Consider the following 4,704-nt stretch of genomic DNA (forward strand, 5'->3'; position numbering starts at 1 on the left):
CGAGCCGCTGAGGGGCGCATGGCCCGGAGCGGGAGCCGGCGGCCGCCGCGGCACGCCGCGCAGAGCCCTGCAGGGAGCGGCCCGCCCGGCCCGGCTCAGGTCGGCTCGGTCCGCCCGCCCTCCCGCAAGCGTTCACTGGCTCGACTCAGCTCTGTCCGCCCGGGCTCGGCGCGGTGCGCGGTTCGCGGTGCTCTCAGCCTCGGGATCTGCAGGGATCCATCGTCCGGCCGGGAGGCGGCGGGAGGAGAGGCGAGGGGGAGGGGAGAGGGTGCGCGTGCGCGCCTACGAGTGTCTGCGAGGGTGTCTCCGGGCTGGTGTGCGCGCCGGGCCCCCGGACCCGGGAGCCGGACCCAGGGCTCCCCAGCTGCCTCTCCCTCCTTCCGGCCGCTTTCCGCGGCGCTGCCTCCCTCCGGTCCCGGAACCGTTTCCCTTCTTGCGAGGCCCTATGGCTTGTGTGTGACTGTGTGTGGTGTGTATGTGCGCGCGCGCGCACTCGCGCGCGAGAGGGAGGGTGTCTGCCCCAGCGTCCCCCTCCCCGCTCTGTCTCCTTCGGATCGATGCTCCTGACTCTTGCCGCTGCTTCTTCTGGTGGCACACACGCGCGCGCTCACGCGCGCGCACACACACACAAGCTTCGAGTCACACTTGACTGATCCAAGCACTTGCCCGTGTGGAGACACAGACACACACGCAGACCAGTCACACTGCTCACACCCACACGGCGCACAGGATGGGCACTCAGGAGCTTACACATATTCACCTGTTCATATCCCTGCTCCCCACCTACACGCGATATACACACACATGCACATGTGTAAACAAACCCACAGCTTTGGCCACCCCAAACCCATGCCTGTAGACTTAGGGGGCATGTTCGCAGACCCACGGTGCCAACCCTTTAAAGAAAGAACAGAGAAAAGGAAGGAGAAGTAGCCGGAGGTCAAGGGAATTTAGAGAGAAGTCAAGAAACAAGGAAAGAGAAGGATGGGGATGGGTCGGATAAGGAAGGGGTGGAAGGGGACTGTACTTAGGGATGGACCAGAATCCAGGGGCACTGAGCGAAGGCCTGGGGGCTGCTCCTGTAGTTCTCACCTCTCTCCTTCTCTCCCTCCCCCCGCCTTTGTGCTAGGCCTTGGGGGGCCCTCCCTATTCAATTAACAGAGAAGGAGCAATCAAAGGGAAGTTGTTAATTTGCTGATGCTCATTAGGGGCTCTTAGCACCGAGACTGTCGAGGTCTGATGGTGTCAGATGATGAGGAGGGGGGTGTGGGCAACCGGAATTCTATCTCTAGCAGCTCCTTCGCTGCGCTTGCAGGCTGGCACAGCTCGAGGAGAAGGAAGGTGAGAGGTGTATTCTCAAGGCTTTAAGAACGAGAAGGGGCCGGCACAGTTGGGTGAGAAATGGTGAGGGGCTGGGAGCAGGAGGCACAGGGGAAACCAGGAAGGGAGCTGGAGATTCCTAGAGGAAGTGTAGGCTTAAGACTGTGGAGGAAGAGTGGGATCCATTTACTAGGGGCCTAGGTTTGGTGCTGCCAAAAGGCAGGGAGGATTTGGGGTTCCAGTCTTAAGTCGGGGAGCTGTCCAGCAGCACCAGGCGGCCCCAGAGGGCTGCCATGTCCTTGGGCAGCCACTGGGTGGCAGCACTCTTCCAGACGCTTAGAATCAACCCAAAGAGGCATTTTTGGGGTGGGAATTCCGCTTGGGAGGGCCCCAGACAGAGACCCAAGAAAGACTAGAGCAGTCTGATTCCTGAATTTCAAGTGTCCTTGGGTGGGATGAGAGGACCATCTCGAAGCATCTGTAATTCCCCTAACTCCCTACCCTCGCCAGCTGAGTGACACATGGAGTTTCTTGAAATGGCTGCAAATTACTTCAGTCACCTGGGATGCTACTGAGGGAGCAGAGGGGGTGGAAGAAAGGTGATGAGGTGAGGTGGAGGCAGGCAAGGACGGATCAAGGCCAATGAGCAGCCTCGGGAGGAGTCTGGGGAAAGACAGGAGATGTGAGTCAGGGAATCTCAGCTTCCAGACCTGGCCCTGCCATTCGTTAGCATGGGCAGGTCCCTTGACCACTCTGAGCTCAATTTCCTTATCTGTAAGAAGGAAATAATAGTCCCGGCTGTTGTAGTTCAGTGGATTGAGCATCAGCCTGCAAACCAAAAGCTCATGGGTTCGGTTCCCAGTCAGGGCACAGGGCTGGGTTGCAGGCCAGGTTCCCAGTAGGGGCATGTGAGAGGCAACTGATAGATGTTTCTCTCCCTCTCTCTCTCTTTCCTTTCCCTCTGTCTCAAAATAAAGAAATAAAATCTGTTTTTAAAAAGGGGAATCATATTTATTTCACAGGAGTTCCTAAGGATTACATGAGCTAAAGCATAGAAAGAGCTTGGCACATTAGCTTGTACTTAGTAAATCCTCAATAAGTAATAACTAATATTATTAGGATTAGTGTTTGGGTCCAGTGGTAAAACCACCAGTGCAGCTAAATCAGGGCAGAATCTGACAACAGTTTGACCCAGGCTGCACATTTGAATTAACTGGGGAACTTTTAAAAATGCTGATGCTGTGGCCTCATCTTAGACCAATTAAATCAGAATCCCAACTTTTCAAGATCTTTAATATACAGCCCTGGCTGGTGTAGTTCAGTGGGTTGAGTGCAGGCCTGCGAACCACACGATCACAGTTTTGATTCCCAGTCAGGGCACATGCCTGGGTTGCAGGCCAGTTCCCAGTGGGGTATGCACAAGAGGCAACCATACATTGATATTACTCTCCTTCTCTCCTTCCCTCCTTCCCTTCCTCTCTAAAGATAAATAAATAAAATCTTTTTTAAAAGTTTAAAAATTTAAAAAAAGATCTTTGATATACAGCAGCCAGTCTGGAGAAACTTTGATCTTCAGAATACATGGGGTCTGAATCAAGGCTTCAGCGCGATTCTCTTGCCTTCGAAGTTCTTTCTCATGAAAGAGCCTAAGTTTCTCATGCTGCTGTTTCCTCTTTATCTGTCTGAGGTGAGGCGGGTCCCTGAACACATGCCCCCATCCCTGCCCTGTTCATTTCGGCAAACCTCCACTGAGGCTCTTCTTGCATTCAGCCCGAGGGTTCACCCTGGGGACACAGTAAGGAGTGACACAGTCTTTGCCTTCAAAATTTCCTAGGGTCAAAGAAGAGATGAACACGTTGACAACTGATTTCAGTACAAAGGCCAAGAGTGAAACTGAGAAATGGGAGAGGGCCGCCAGCACAGAGTGGCAGAAGCAGGTCTAACTGACTGGGGTTTGTGGAGCAGGGATGAGGAAAGCAGAAGTCAGAAGTTGGCTTCAGAAAGATGACACCTGAGAGATCCCAGGACTGTGATTAGTGTCCACTGCTCCTTTCTGCTTCTTGTCCACATTTGTCCACACCTCTGGCCCCTTCAGTTCCTGCACCCCAGTACCTTTTCTCTTCTGGGGCTGAGAAAGAAACAGGCCTGGAGATATTCCTCCCTCCACCGGCATGAGGCCTCTGGCCCGGACCTGCCCAGGGCTTTGGCATTGTGCTGACCCGGCTTCAAATTCCACCTCCATCACACCATAGCTCTGTGATCCTGGGCAAGTTGCTTAACCCATTTGAGCCTCTCTTTCTCCACAAACCATAAAATCTGGCTAATGCCACAGTGATGAAACGTGTGTGCCGAGTAAGCAGTAGGTGTTCCATCAATAGTGACAAGTATTATTTTCATCCCTGAAAGGCTGTTGGGGGAAAATTCCCCATGGACACTTTCTGTGCAGATGGCCCCATCTGCTCTAGGTTCAGAAGCACCCTCCAGCCTCTCAGAGATGGGGAGGAGGAAGGAGGGCAGAGAGGGGCGGCAGGGCCCCCTGGGACTCCCAGGCAGCTCTTCTCCGCTCCCCCATGCGTGAAATCACACGCGCCCCAATCTGTCTACATCCACTTCATCAGCCAGCTCAGCAAATGTAGAGACAATTAAGGAGTTAATTAGCAGGCGGATGGGAAGGGGGTGTGGACCCGAGGCTGATGGGACCCTTCAGCACACCCCTCCCCACTCCTTCAGGCTTCATGTTGAACCTGTGACCCTCACCTTCTCCCCCTGTTTTCTCTTCTCTGGTCCAAATGCTCCCTTACCCTCCTCTCTCTTTCCTCTGCTACCCTTGCCCTTCCCCCCACCCTGTGCCAGCCTCCTCTTCATCCCCCTTCCTCTCTCTAATCACTCACTTTCCTCACTTAGCTTTCACCCTCTTTCCCACCTAAGTCACTGCCTTCTCCATCCCCCAGGGGCTAACCCTCTCCTCCTCCCCATGTCCTCCGATGTTCTCTTCTCACTCTGGCCCCTCTTCACTCTCCTCCCTCTCCCCCCAGACCCCCTTAGTCTCCAACTTAATGAGGGTCTCGAAAAATGTGACTTGTTCGCTGGTTCATGAGTATGGGTTTCACTCTTTGCTACTGGAGGCCACAGGGTCCAGGTTGCCTGCCAGGCTGGTCCCCACCTCTGCCGTCCTGAAGAGGTCTCTGGTCCTCACCCCCTCCCAGCACCTCTCCCTCCTGGCCCTCTGGGTGTCTCCTCTGCCAGTGCATCTGGGGGCGCCCACCCACTGGGCCACGGCTGCCTCTCTCAGAGTGCTGGCAGCGACCCAGGGCCACGCTGCAGCCTTCGCCACCCCCCTCCCTTTGGGCAGGGTGGCAGGAGGCCACCTTTCCTCCACCACAC

The sequence above is a fragment of the Sturnira hondurensis genome, unplaced genomic scaffold, assembly GCF_014824575.4.
Source record: "Sturnira hondurensis isolate 20B ecotype Veracruz unplaced genomic scaffold, ASM1482457v3 Scaffold0020903, whole genome shotgun sequence".
Taxonomy (NCBI): domain Eukaryota; kingdom Metazoa; phylum Chordata; class Mammalia; order Chiroptera; family Phyllostomidae; genus Sturnira; species Sturnira hondurensis.